At 41.1% G+C, this 15237-nt stretch overlaps 4 non-coding genes across 4 annotated transcripts; 2 read left to right on the top strand and 2 right to left on the bottom strand.

Moving 5' to 3' along the window:
• The first annotated feature begins 1756 nt into the window (after positions 1-1756).
• Positions 1757-1828, top strand: TRNAQ-UUG (transfer RNA glutamine (anticodon UUG)). The gene has a single exon. It is a non-coding gene; the product is annotated as a tRNA-Gln (tRNA).
• A 5819-nt stretch (positions 1829-7647) lies between these two features.
• TRNAS-GCU (transfer RNA serine (anticodon GCU)) lies at positions 7648-7729 on the bottom strand. Its single transcript has one exon. It is a non-coding gene; the product is annotated as a tRNA-Ser (tRNA).
• A 3119-nt stretch (positions 7730-10848) lies between these two features.
• On the top strand, positions 10849-10920 carry TRNAA-AGC (transfer RNA alanine (anticodon AGC)). Its single transcript has one exon. It is a non-coding gene; the product is annotated as a tRNA-Ala (tRNA).
• Positions 10921-13269: 2349 nt separating this feature from the next.
• Positions 13270-13341, bottom strand: TRNAA-UGC (transfer RNA alanine (anticodon UGC)). Its single transcript has one exon. It is a non-coding gene; the product is annotated as a tRNA-Ala (tRNA).
• Between the last annotated feature and the right edge of the window lie 1896 nt (positions 13342-15237).

The following is a 15237-nucleotide window of genomic DNA, read 5'->3' as shown; positions in this document are numbered from 1 at the left end:
GGAAAACTGGCCCCAGAAAACTAACAAGGAAAATCTGGACGTGTTTTCAGAGTCTAAGAAATCGCTAGAGTTGGGCGACCAGAACATTTATACCTGGCTCAAGCTCCTTCAGACAGTGTGCTCTGCCAGGCAAGATATTCAAAGAATGGATGTATGTGAACAAAGAGAAAACTGTTTCAAGAGGAAGAGGCTGAGGCACCGGTGAATTCTGCTGGAGGTCTAAAAGCCCAGGAATCATCTCAAGTGCCAGCCTAATTCCTCTTCTTCCTCCCCACCCAGTCTGCCCCCCACGGCCTTGCGAAGAGCACTCAATAAATAATAGATGCCTGAGGAATATTTGTTGAATTGCTGAATGTCTTCCTTTTCCCATTCTTTTTAGTTCTACTTTGATCTCTATTAGTTACTCACATTTTGGCATTTCTGATTCAAGCGACTTTTAAGAATCAGAACGTTTCTTTTGGAGATCTTGAAATCAAAACTTCTTACTCTTGAGATCTGTAAATGTGCTGAGTGAGTCGCTAACGTCGATGAAATTGTATATGAAATTTTGTCCATGTGCCCAAGTCATCAGAACCTCAAAAGGACTGAGATGGATGGCCCCATCTCAGTTTCTCCTTTTTCTAGTCACTATTAAGATGTTGCATTTATCTTTTGTGGTTTCTCCCTAACTATTAATCCCTTGTAGTCAGGGGTTCTGTCTTCTACTCTTTCATTTTCTGCACGCTCTGATCACCACCACACTGAGCAGTCAGCACGGAGTAAACACAACTTCTAAGTCCTCTACTGGAGGGCATTAATTTTGGGGGGTACATTTTTCAATTTTAATTGCTGAAGCAGTTATATCTCACAAAAGGGAACAGGACAAAAATCTTAACCTATTTAAAACTGAGTATATAAATTCACAAACTATGACAAAAATTGGATCATGCTATATATTACATTTCAGCAAATTGCTGAATTTTGCTTGCTAGTCTTAGACTAAATCTCTCCTGAAACTGCCAAGCCAACATGTGTACCTATATCAATCCCATTCTTTCTAGTATATTATTTCTATTGAATGGATATGCATATTTTCAAGTTTCTGATACTAAAAAACATTACAGTGAGCATCTTTAGATATATTTTTTAACTTTCTATATTTTTATTTCTGTAGAATGGCTTTTTTAGAGAAAAATTGCTGAGTAGATTATTCTTATAGATATTGCCAAATTGCTCCTTGGAGGGGTGTTTATCATGTTTCACTAAGGGCGTCAAACCCCCCTCTAAGGCCGTGTAAAGTGTCGCCCTGTATGAACATATATTTTTGTAAAACTTGTAAAAGTATATTGTAATGGAAATTAGTTAAGACTGCAGCCTCTTTTTCCTCCAGTTTTCCCTCAGATACATCATATATGTCTTGGAGTAACTGTATCTAATTTTGTGTTGAGAATGTCTATTCTTTCTCTTAAAAAAAGAGCCTTGTGTTCTTCTTAAGAAACTCTTGTAAGTTTCAAACTTTACAAAACCTGGATCCGTCTCTGCTGGTCTTCTGAAAGTTAATTTATGCTCCCAACCGAAGCGGAAGAGAGAGTGCGTGAATTGTCTTGAATTATATTGTGCCCATTGCTTCTTCCCCAGCAGCAATAAAGCATCAGATTTCATTATCGGCGTGGACTCAGTGAATCTTGATCTAACTCGTCTGGGTTGAAGCTACTGGAAACCTACTGTGGAGGCAATATTTAACTATAATTGCGGACGGGGTCTTAACCTCTCGGTTGGTCCCATGGTGTAATGGTCAGCACTCTGGACTTTGAATCCAGCAATCCGAGTTCGAATCTCGGTGGGACCTCGCAGGGGAACATTTTATAGTTCGCGTCGGAACTGGAGAAAAAGTGTTCGCTTGCTTTACACAAATGTGGTCGTATTGGATTCTCCTACTCTGTTCGAACCAAAGTACCGAATACTTCGCCTGGGAAGTAACAGATTCTTTAAAATCAAGCTTTCCAAGCGCACAAAGTTCAACAGCAGGGAGGCTGAGTAGAAATGGTGGCGGTTCCCAGTAACCTCAGGAACTTCTCAGGGGCCGGGCGGAACGGCTCCAGCAGCGCCAATTCCTTGATGCAGACAGCATCTCAAAATCTCCGAGGTACGAAGGTCTCCTCGCCGCCGCGCGGGCTCCTAAGCCGAAAACCCCGCGTACCAAGGAGCTGAGCCTCTGCCCGGAGCGTGCTTTCTCCGCTGTGACACACACGCCTGGGGTCACTTCTTATCCCCTCTTCCCTTTCCCATTTCACCCAGACCATTCACTCTCGTCTGTCTTTTCTCATTCCTTCTTCTCATTCTTATCATCCACCCCAAATGCAAAGCCGGATGGGAAACTCCTCGAAAACTTGCAGCCGCGGAGAGCGCGGTCCCTGCAGTCTAAGCAGAAAAACTCACCTCCCGGCGGGTCGCTGGCCTCACTGCGCCGGGAGCAGGCGTTCCCGATTCATTACAGAACGCCCGCGTTTGAAGAGAGTCAAGTGCACAGAAAGTGTTGCACGCGGTGGAGGGGCCCGGAGAGGAGTGTAAATTCGGGTGAGAGAGGCTGCGGGTTAGTGGAACGCCCTTTGCCTTCGCGGTTCTCCAGGTGTCTTCTCTCTTCCGCCACTTGGACCCGCAGGAAATGGAGAAGAGGTTCTGATCAGACCTCTTCGGAAAGTGCCAAACACCTGCATCCGAAGCACCCAGGAAACAGATCCCCCCGAGCAGAGGCTCAGGGACAAGAAATGTCCCCCTGTAAAAGTACTCCGTGTGTAGACGGGAATCAAGTTGGAGATAAAGCTAATCAAACTTGCAAAGTCCGGTTAGCTCTGGGAAGACACTGTGCCGTTAGAGAGAGAAAGGTGGGCATGTGGTAAGAAAGATTTCCTTCAGCTGGGCCGGAACTAAATTAGGAGAAGACAGGTGTCTATGTTCTATAGAAATTAACCTCGTCTATGTCATAAGAAGCAACCCTTAAATCCAGTGATCTATTCTCAGGTTCCTTCCGAGACATTTTAATGTTCTCATACGTTGCAAACTACCGCACAATTGCAATCATTTCACACGCTAGCAATGCTCAAAATCTTAAGATTGGGAAACAGTGGAAACAATGACAGACTTTATTTTCTTGGGCTCCAAAATCACTGCAGATAGTGACTGAAGCCATGAAATTAAAAAACGCCCCTTGGAAGAAAAGCTATGACCAACATAGACAGCATATTAAAAAGCAGAGGCATTACTTTGCCAACAAAGGCCCATCTAGTCAAAGCTGTAGTTTTTCCAGTAGTCATGTATGGATATGAAAGTTGGACCGTAAAGAAGGCTGAGCGCTGAAGAATTGAGGCTTTTGAACTATGGTATTGGAGAATTCTCTTCAGAGTCCCTTGGACTGCAAGGAGATCAAATCAGTCAATCCTAAAGGAAATCAATCCTGAACATTCATTGGAAGGACTGATGCTGAAGCTGAAACTCCAATACTTTGGCCACCTGATGCAAAGACCTGACTCATTAGAAAAGGCCCTAATTCTGGGAAAGATTGAAGGCAAGAGGAGAAGGGGATGACAGAGGACAAGATGGTTGGACGGCATCATCAACTCAAAGCACATGAGTTTAAGCAAGCTCTAGGAGATGGTGAAGGACAGAGAATCCTGCATGCTGGATTGCACAGCATGCTGCAGTCTACAGGGTCGCAAAGAGTCAGACATGACTGAGTACCTGAACAACAATATGTAACAAAAAATTTAAATCAAGTCCTACTCTCACCAATAACTCACTGAACTATAAATATTTCATTGACTCATTATGAATTACTGTTGGTTATGCAAGACCCTATGCAGAGTACATCATGAGAAACGCTGGGCTGGAAGAAGCACAAGCTGGAATCAAGATTGCTGGGAGAAATATCAATAACCTCAGATATGCAGATGATACCACCCTTATGGCAGAAAGTGAAGAGGAACTCAAAAGCCTCTTGATGAAGGTGAAAGAGGAGAGTGAAAAAGTTGGCTTAAAACTCAACATTCAGAAAATGAAGATCATGGCATCCGGTCCCACCACTGCATGGGAAATAGATGGGGAAACAGTGGAAACAGTGTCAGACTTTATTTTTCTGGGCTCCAAAATCACTGCAGATGGTGACTGCACACATGAAATTAAAAGACGCTTACTCCTTGGAAGGAAACTTATGACCAACCTAGATAGCATATTCAAAAGCAGAGACATTACTTTGCCAACAAAGGCCCGTCTAGCAAAGGCTATGGTTTTTCCTGTGGTCATGTATGGATGTGAGAGTTGGACTGTGAAGAAGGCTGAGCGCCGAAAAATTGATGCTTTTGAACTGTGGTGTTGGAGAAGACTCTTGAGAGTTCCTTGGACTGCAAGGAGATCCAACCAATCCATTCTGAAGGAGATCAGCCTTGGGATTTCCTTGGAAGGAATGATGCTAAAGCTGAAACTCCAGTACTTTGGCCACCTGATTTGAAGAGTTGACTCATTGGAAAAGACTCTGATGCTGGGAGGGATTGGGGGCAGGAGGAGAAGGGGACGACAGAGGATGAGATGGCTGGATGGCATCACTGACTCGATGGACGTGAGTCTGAGTGAACTCCAGGAGTTGGTGATGGACAGGGAGGCCTGGCGTGCTACAATTCATGGGGTAGCAAAGAGTCGGACACAACTGAGCAACTGAACTGAACTGATGCAAGACTCTAACAAATTAAGGTTACTAAGTTCATGAAAACAGATTCTTTTGTTTCCTACTATGGACACTTGACTGTACCTCCACTTATATGATCTGTGATGATGCTAATTACAGGGGGAAATAACATTTCTGCTTGGGGTGGTGCCTTAGCAGGCATGCTCCTATTTTCTTTCCACCTTGTTGATGCTAATATGATCCAAAGTACCCCCCTAAAATATTCTCTGTCTTCTGAATTGACCTGATAGCCTTCCCTATGTAGGAAGTTTCTAACTGCAGCCCCTCCAGCCTCTCCCATTTCTAGCCTGTGGTTCTCAGACATCTACAGCAGTGACATAGAAACCCAAATAGACACCTTCCTGGAAATGACATAACAAATGGGAGAACCACTTCATCTCAAACACTGACAGAGAATTTAATGATGTAATCATTATGGTCATATCTAGCATCAAGGACCCATTTGTTGTAGCTCAAATTCAGTAACTCACATGTTATTCAAAGTCTGTAAATTACAAGTAATGAAAAATACCTGGCTGGAGGACCCAGGACTCAAGAGAAAGCCAATTAACAAATGCTATAGGGAGGCAGAATCAGTAACAGATACACGAGAGACTGGGAGAACACATGGATACTTATGTGGGAATCTTACCTGCTGTTGGTCTCCCATCCCTTCAGGAAGCTGAAGGAATCCCTGTGGGTATTAACAAGAACTACCTACTTGACCAAAATTGTGTCAAGCTTCTCTGAGTCCTCTTACAAACCATCCTTGGCCTTCCCAGCATTTGGGCAAGAATCTTGCTTAGCCAGTTTATCTAGAATCCCCCTCAGCATCCTTGATATCCAATCAAGCTCCCCTTCTCCACTCTTGATATTTAATCAAATTCTTTGTAGTAATTTCCACCTAATGACTCCTTACTCTGCCCCTTTGGCTATAAATACTCAGTTGCCTCTCTTGTATTCTAGATTGAGTTCAATCTTCCCTACTGCAACAGTCTTAAATAAAGTCTTCCTTGCCCATCTTCCTTCCTTCCTTAACTTCATTTAGTGCAATTTTTCTTTGACAGTTGCCTCAGAGAACTTATAGACATATCCTAGGAAAATTGCTTTTTCAGAAAAAAGATTTAATTCAGGATTTGAAGATACGATCAACATAGAGAATGTGTCCATTGTAGAGGACTGAATGGATTAAAGATAGCCAATTTCCTGAGGATATGAAACAAAATTTTTAATTTTTCCAAGATATGAGAATGTGACTTTGAACCCTGATGGCAGGAGCAGCTTTCCTCGGCTGAATATTTACAGAAATAAAGAGAATTCTGGCTGATTAAATGTAATACATATATACCTCAACCAGATATGAGGCTTTAAGATCAACATGAGAAACATCTGGGTGCTTTATTAAATTACAGATTCTAGAGCACATTCCCTGACATCATAATTTAATAGGTCAAGAGTGAAGCCCAGAATTCTTCATTTGCTACACACACTTGAAGCAGCCTAGAAATCATACTTCAAATTGTTCTCACCTTAAAAAAAAATCAAAATTCAAGTTAACTAAAGCAAGGAATATTCTATTTTTACAAGTGTAACAAATATTTTGTTGTAATGAGAGAAATGAAAATTAAATTACACTGCAATATCACTTCCACCTACTAAAATGACAGAGAAACCAAAGTTGGCAACATAGCATATTGGGGAGGGTGAGGGGAGCAAGGACCTCAGACATTACTATCCGGAGTGTACATTAATAAAACTCCTTTAGAGAGCAATTTGGAAGTATGTGTAAATATTTCAAAAGCATATATGCTAGGGCATAGCAAATGCCTTTTTAAAAATTTAATCTTACAGTGTTACAAATACACACATTCAATTTTACATATATAAGAATAATATAAATATCTATCTATATTATTATATATAAATGTACAAAGTTATTCATTTTAGCATAGCTTTAAAAACAAAAGATGGGGATGGGGAACCTAAATGTCCAATAGAGGTCTGGTTAAGTAATATACAGTAACCCATATGTTGAAATATCATACATCCTTGGAACAGAATTAACTGTTACTTTTTGTGATGATATGGAAACCTCTCCAAGATATATTGATTAAGGGAAAGAGGAAAGACACAGACTAGTGTGCATAGTATGTTATCATTTGTGTTATCTGAGATAAAAAGCTATATTTATTTCATGTGGTATATATTCATATATGCTTAATATGATTCTGGAAGAGATAAAATGGCTATTTGTGGGGAATGTAATTAGGTGGTTGGAAAATAAGAATGAATGCAAAATTTTGCTGTATAGGTTTACATATATGTATACCTTGTATATTTAAAATATTTTAGTAATTCTAAGTTAAACTGTATTTCATATATAAAAATTAAATAAAATGATTTTATAAAATAATATAATATTTTAATATATGTATAAAAATACTTTCCCCCAAATTTCTGACAAGATGGAGATGGAGATCACAAGAGAAGCTACACAATACTGACTTTCTTCTCTGTTTTGCTAATGGAGGAATCCTTGGATCTAACAGGAAATATTCTACTGGATGTATTTTCAGTTTTGTCTCTAAGCAGGTGCATACTCTCTTCATTAAAGCAAGAGATCCTTAGTAATGGTTAAGTAGTCTATTGGAAAGGGAGACAGTTTAAATTAGCAAACTTTGTGAAATATTGCAGTACAGCTAAAAATAGGCTGAAAATTTCCTACAAGTACAACATATAATAATTTATTGTGTATACTTCTGTGGATGATTTTAAGCAATGTTTTTCTATATTCCTCAGTTAGCTACTCTTCCTCAAAAAAGCCCCTTGAGGAAGTTCCATTTCAGGTGATGACAAACACCATTAACATGGCAACTAGAAAGCTACTTACTAGTGCTGCTCTCACACAGCAGTTGTTCTGAAGGGACCAAAGAAGTCCAAAGAGAGCCTCACGACGAGGGTGGGATTCGAACCCACGCGTGCAGAGCACAATGGATTAGCAGTCCATCGCCTTAACCACTCGGCCACCTCGTCTAATGGTAACAGAGTAAAATCATGCCTTCATCACTGCAGTTCTACTCTGGAGCACCGTATCAAATTGCCTTTTTTTTTTTCCTCTTGGTTTAATCCTGATTAGATTCTTGTGATCAGATTTTTAAGAAACATTTCACAGCAACCATAAAACTGAAAATGACTCTTAGAGTGGTCCAGTTACTTGGCATATACAAAATAACCAGGTAAAACCAGTACACTTCGGTACTTAAACACCTAGATCCTTGTTGAACACATGAATAAATGAACATAGCCAGGATTTCAACCCTGATTTATTGTCATGGCTCCAGTCATCTGCCATGTTTTCTCCCAGAGACTAGGGTCCCTCGACCGCTGCACTCTGCAGTCGAAGGCCCAATTACCTACATCCTGATTAGAACATGTCCCAGGATAACTGTTTTCTGGAAAAGAATTAGAAACAATAAAGTTTGTCTCGGGGATTCTTATGTTTGCTTCTGAAATATGCTGGACTGATAAAAAATCGCCTTCATTTCTGCCTTGTTACCTTCTCTGGGGCTTGGCATTCATCAATCTGTGACATACAGCAACCAGTGAAAAGGTGGTTGGACAAAAGTAGAAAAACACAAGCGTCCTGCTGGGCCGTTTTGGTTATAGAGTAGATTGGAATCTTAGAGTGCGCAATTGATTTACCGCGGCTGCCACAAACACGGAGAAGGGCCAGGAAGGGAAATCCTTGCTCCTGTAGGAGCCAGGAAGCCTGCCTACTGGTTGTGGTTCTGTCCCACTCACCATGTGGCCTTAGGCAGGCCACTTCACCAGTTCCATACCCACTCTCTCTGTCTCACCTCCACAATTCTCCTCTTTCTCCCGCAGGAGGAAATTGAACTTGACAACTTCAAATAAACTAAGTATCAAGAAAGGCTTCCACTCATTAGGGTTCAACTTCTTTTCTATATTTAGTGCAGAATTTTGGAGATAAATTTGAAAAGACTCTCACATGCCAAAATGCTGTAGCTCTTCCTTCTCATGAAATCTCTGCTTTGGATCTTAACTTATGGCAAGAGTTACCCTCTATTTTCCTTCTCATGCTCCTTTACTGAATTTCATAGAATCTTCAACATACAACATACTCTGAACAAAGTCTGTCTTACTACCGGTTTTGGCCCATAAGGAGAAGGTCAGTTTCAATTCTGCTCTCCACCTCTCTGCTCTTCTAGTACTAAATATTCACCCCCACAGTTGTATTTCTGTTGCTACCTGGTTTCAGGATAACCTCTCCTCTGCTGATCCAGGTCGGCTTTATGCAATTCTTGCTCTCAAAGTCTCCAGCTCTCAGCCACTCTAGGTAAGACTCCCACATCTAGAGCTCTATGACTAATCACCCTAACCTGCTCCCCATGCAAAAGCCAATGAAGAGGCAAGGTTGGAGGAAAGGAAAGTTTTGGACACCAGCAAAGAGTGGGGTACGGTCTCCTGCCCAAAGGCCAACTCCTCACCACTCACAACCAGTGGGCAAGAGCTTTTATAGACAGAGGGAAGGGGCTGCATGCAGAAGCAGCGCAATCAGCTCTGACAGTCATCTTGGAATTGGTCATCAGTGGTTTGATCAGCATCATCTTGATTGTTTTAAGTACAGTTGATGTTTAGTTCCAGGGCCAGTTTATTCCTGTTTCCTTGAAGCCAATTCTAGGAACTCTGGAAGCTTATGTCATGACTATAGTCTGGTCATCATGTAGTTAACCTCTCTACCTGTTGGGGGTTTCAGTATCTACAAGACAGCTCACAGGATATGGCTCAGAATATTATCTATAGCCCTTGAGAGGAAACTAGGAGTGCAGTTGCTTAGTCTTGTCTGACTCTTTGTGACCCCATGGACTGTAACCTTCCAGGCTCCGCTGTCCATGGAATTCTCCAGGCAAAAATACTGTGGTAGTTTGCCATTCCCTTCTCCCCAAGATCTTCCTGACCCAGGGATTAAGGTCCTTTTAACGACTAGATAATTATTATTTAGTCTTGTTGGACTCTTTTCCTTTGTTTCTGCTTTTTTTTCACTTCTCTAAACTTACTCTTTGGCTAAAGATTTTCCACAGACAAAAGGCAGGCAGAGGACATAGAGGACAAAGACTATAGGGTCTTGTTCTGTTTCGAAGATGTTTTACAGCTTACTTTCAAATGGGAGAGAGAGGAAGCAAATGATAAATCAAATGGGGGTAAAATAGTAAGTCACTAACTCTAGATAAAAGGTATATGGTTATTTGGGGGGTATTGTTTCATTTTTTTTTTTTTTCAAAATTTTAATTTGAAATTGTTTCAGAGGGAGAGAAACTGCGCTGGACGTGCCCGAGAAATCGAAGGCTGTGAATTGGGGCCGGGCTCACGCTTTAAGATATAGGAGACTCTCCCCTTTCCTAAATCATCCGAGGTACTAATAATTCTTGATAGCTCCCTGATTCCTAAAGGACTAGTCGCGGATAAACAGAAGCCAGTCCTGCCTTGCCTGCTTACCTTTTGTTCTAAGCAACAGCCCAGCCCAGCCCACCCTCGGCCAAGCTCGGCAAAGCAGGAGGACGGCAGAGATTTGCACGAGGTAAATGTTGCTCCTGTGGATGATCTGGGCGCCTACGTGATGCCAGGCACCCAAGCTCATGCTTCCAATTAGTCCTAAGCGTTCCATCCAGGACACCGTGAGCTCTCTGGGATGTTCCCTGCCATCACCACGAAACGCAGGGGATATATCTATATCTATCTCTCTATATATATTTGGCTTCCGGAAACGCGGATGATTTGAGGGTCTTTGTTTCAAGGAAGGTGGTGCGGGCGCGGACCCGCTTTGACTCCACCTCTGCTCCCTTCCCAACGCCACCTCCTCAGCGGGTACCCCAGCTGCCCAGCTACCTGCTTCGGTCTCCTGAAGCCTTACAGGTGGAAAGGGCAGGAATGGAGGTTGGAGAGTAAGAGATAACAGATGGTCTCTTTTCAGCCTCCTTCCTTTAGAATTTCATTCTGTTGTTTTCGTCTGAGGCCGCCGCGCAGTCGATTTCGCAAATGGGCATTTCCTAGGCAATTTACTAAATCTTTGAGAAGCAAAGGAATAATGATTATAAATCACGAAAGGAATCCAAGGAAAACTACTCGCAGCTGGGGGTGTAGCTCAGTGGTAGAGCGCGTGCTTAGCATGTACGAGGTCCCGGGTTCAATCCCCGGCACCTCCACCAGTTTTGAGGGGGATGTGCTTGTGATCAAGCCGCTTTTCCTTTCGACTTACCCTTTAAAACCGGGTATCTTCTTTCATTCAGTTTTCTATCTGCACTGCCTTTGTGGTATCTAATTTCTGCCCCGAGAGTGCTACTACCACCAGGAATGTCCAAGCGTTTTTGAAAGATAATTGGCCTAATTTCTTTGGAGTCCAAGTTGAAAGCAGAAAAGAAGAAAGCAGAAAGATCAACAAGAGACTCTCGCTTTTATTCACTTTCTCCTGAATTCTGAAGCGTTCTTAGAACAAAACACACACTGGAGGTGGAATAGTAGAAAAATATCATTTGTTTCTTCCTAATGAGCATCTCACCACCCCCTGCTTTCTTTCTTCTCTTGAATCACTTGATGTGGAAGCAGTGGTCCTGTTATAACTGCAGGGTTCTATGCATAGGGAAACAATAAAGTGTTGTCTGTCATCGTATGTGGTGCCTTCCAAGCCTAAACTGAATGCCAGATTGAATGGAGACTGGCTGCTTCAATGAATTCAGACCATTGCCACTTTGCTAAGATTGAGAGTGTGAGAGGTCAAGCATCTAAATATCTCCTGTTGAAAAAATTTCAATCAAAGTAAATGACATGGGCTCATTTCAGAAATAAATTTGAGTGAAATTTATTTCACTTCTACTTTCACAACACAAACAAATATCCCACTGTGTGTCTTAACCAACCTAATAATCAGAGCTGATTTGCTTAGACCAGACCTAGTCTGAAATACTGGCTGAATATATGAGAGGAAAAAAAAAAATCACTTGTCCCTTTTAAACGTGTTAATTTCTAGGAATTAGTTTTTATTCTTTAAAATAATTCCATACAATATTTTTAGTAAGTTTTTATGATCTGTATCACCTATTTAAGTCCTTTCAGGTATATTTGTGGTCACATAGATTTAAGTCTTTCGTGACAAAGATATCTACTGTCTTTACTATTTTAATGTTGTAATGGAGGTACTAATCAAGGCATTTAGCATAAAACAGTAATTAGAGGAGTAACTAGTAGATAGGAGGGGATAAAGCTCTCTGTTAGGATTATATACCTAAAAACAACTCCTCAAAACAGAAAAGCTACTACAAATGGACAATTTAGTAAAGAACCTGGTTGCAAAATTACTACACATACTAGTGTTCCTAGACGCAGGCTTTGGAGGATTTTGGTTATTGATTCATTGTTTTGAAAGCTGACAAATGAAGGAAAAGAATCAAGTATTTATACCACCTCTGTATCTGGAGTGTACTTCAGGATAAGCATACAGTTGATGAGGGAAACTTTTTCTCTGTAGAATAATCACTGCTAATACATGCGGAAGGAATTATAAAATTAGATTCAACATTTTGCAACTGATATTGCTTTAATGTATCTAGGTCACAATCAGCAATGGGTGCTACAACCATGAGGTAAAATTGGATGGGGGAGCTCTAGAATGCATGGAACAGGCTGACATACCTGAAATCAATGATCAATTTCTCATCACTAAAAGTGAGACCAGTACACATCATATGCCTCTTTCTCTAATAAATATTTGTATTATTTATTTGTAAAAAAAAAAAAAAGTCCAAAATTGAAAGTTAAAAATTTAGTTCTCAATATATATTTATGCTTTATATTTTATATGAAATACATTTTAATTTTTATTTTCACCAAAGAATGGCTTGTATTTCTTTTTAAAAAAAGTTTTAATTGAGATAATTGGCATAAAACACGATATTAGTTTTGGTTATATATGGCTTCTGTTTCTTCAAAATCACTGTCAAGTATAGTTTTCTTTCAGCTTCATTGAGGTATAATTGACAAAATTGTAATTATACAATTACAAATTGTAAAGTTGTAAAATATATTTAAAGTGTAAAACCTGATGATATACATACAATTTTCTTAATAGGGAAGAGAGAAGTTTTGTATTGTTATTATTTCTTATAAAATTTGATCATGTCAATAATCACTATGAAAGAGTGGAATAAAAATGAGTCATAAAAACGTAACAATGACTTTTGGTCTACTAGTAGAACAACCAGAGTGGAGCAAATATGGAAGGCTAGTTTTTGAATGTATCTTTTTTTCCTTCAAAACCAGCTTCCATAATTGAAGAAATGTTCTAACCTCCCTTGAGAATTCACTCTGCCTGTGCTAATGTCTTTTCTATGGTATATATTATTTATAAGCAACTGTTCTTGGAACTACAATCCTTGTTAAGCAGGGGTGGAGGGGCTTTGAGCAATACTTTCCCCATAACTCAATACACTTAACTTTAAAAGATTCCATTATTTATGCTTCAGTATCAATCCTTTTAGCTGACCGTAGTTCAGCTAAAGTGGAGATGCCGGGGATCGAACCCGGGACCTCATACATGCAAAGCATGCGCTCTACCACTGAGCTACATCCCCACGACTGAAAAGAGAATTTTTTCCTTTGTTGAGCAGTAGTGAATACGGTTTATGGCTAGACGTTCTGTGCGCTCCTTCAACCTACACTCGTAGAAACATAATCAGGTAGATTTAATAAATACTTATTAAATAATACCATCCATAAATTCCATGTACTTTCCCTTAATATTCTTAGAATTTATCATGACTAATCACGTAGATTTGTTATTCGACTAGATGTTTCCTTCTCTAGCAAGATAGCTTCAATAGGGCAGAGCCTGTACTGTTTTCTCTCGCAACTCTGTATCAAGCCTTTAGCATAGAGCCTTGCAGATAGCGGCCACTCAGTAAAGAGCTGTGAGAAATTACAGGCGCAGTCTGTTCAGGATGTATGTTACAGAACAGAGAATCTTCCAGTGAAGTGTGTGTGGGAGAGGAGGATTCACAAATACATATACAAATGATTTCAGTATGACAAGTCCTCTGGCAAGGAAATGCTTATGTAACTATAGTGGCAGACACAAAGTATACCACATTCTTGGCCAGAAATTGATAGCTTCAGGAGTCTTGAAAGACAAGACTTGGCCAAGAGTTGTACTTGAGGATCAATTTGGCCTTGCAGGATAAGTGGCTGTTCTCACATTTCCACCATAGTTCTAAGAGCTAGTGGAGTACGAAACCCAAAGTGCCCAGCAGCAATTTGCTCAGGCTTGTGGTGGGACTATGTTGGCCAACAGGCCTAAGGCAAGAGTTGTGGGTCTGAGATGCATTAGTTGGTTTTATTGAATTTACCCTTGGCAAACAGCCACAGAAAAATGAGATCCAGTTTGTCAATGGATGGGACAGCCCCAGCCTCTCAGTGACACTGAGATATGGATAGTGGACAAGGTGCTGACACAGTGTATTTGATAATTCTGCTGGAGACTGGATGGGTTAGATCTAACATTGTGGACTTCCAAGCTTCAGAACTGCCTCTCTCTGGTGCAGATGATCACTGTGCTTGTTGGAGCAAATCGTTGAGTATTTTTCAGAATTGTTCACAGTCACACCTGCAAAAATCTGTCCTCCTGCTTTTCACCAACAAAAACATAGTCCTTGCTCTCTTTCAGAAGTTTACTTTCAGGATTCAGAGCGGGTATTAGGCAGACGAACATTCCTTGCAGGCCTGTCTACGAATCAGCTTAGGTTGCTCCATTGACTTTCTGGTGTTACTCCTAGCATTTGGAGCTAGGTCACATCTCCAACTGTATCCCTCCTGCCTCTCAACCCTGCTCTTTCCTGCCTTGACTACTGTGCAGGGCATGGGCACAATTCCTCAGCTTCCATCCCACTCTTTCCTCTTGTTGCAGGTTCCTTGGCTTCACCTGATTTACCTCCCCATGGAGGCCGCTTCTCTACCATTGGAACAAGTCTTGTTCTGTCCCAGTCAAGGTGTTCCTGGGGCCTCTGGAGCACTGGAAATCTGGGAAATACCCAGTACAGTGATAGTGCCCTACCTCTTCCCCAAATTCCTCTGGGTCCTGCTGTGTTGGCAAGAAGGGAGGGTAGGATAACCTATACTTTCCAAGACCGTGGGAAGGTCCCAAGCAATGTGTTCACCTTGTACATTTGAAAAATTTGCATCCATGAGATTTTGCCATAATCAAGTTTCGATTCCAAAAAGGGAGACTGATACACCGGCTGCCACATCCAAAGAGGCAGCAGGTGCACTTCCCACCCAGGCAAGCACTGAGGAAATTGTGTGTTGGATGTAACTCAGGAAGTGTGTCAGGGCCCCAATATGGAAAGAATGGACACACTGGTGGGTCTTATTCCAATCCTTGGAGAATGGTAGTGCCAGGCCATTTTTAGTGGTAGAGTGATTTTTCCAGTGAATTGCAATAAGGAACAAGCCTCAGATGTGATAACTATTACACT

Source organism: Bos indicus, chromosome 23 (assembly GCF_029378745.1).
Source record: "Bos indicus isolate NIAB-ARS_2022 breed Sahiwal x Tharparkar chromosome 23, NIAB-ARS_B.indTharparkar_mat_pri_1.0, whole genome shotgun sequence".
NCBI classification, from domain to species: Eukaryota; Metazoa; Chordata; class Mammalia; order Artiodactyla; family Bovidae; genus Bos; species Bos indicus.
This window is presented reverse-complemented; position numbering and strand designations above follow the sequence as displayed.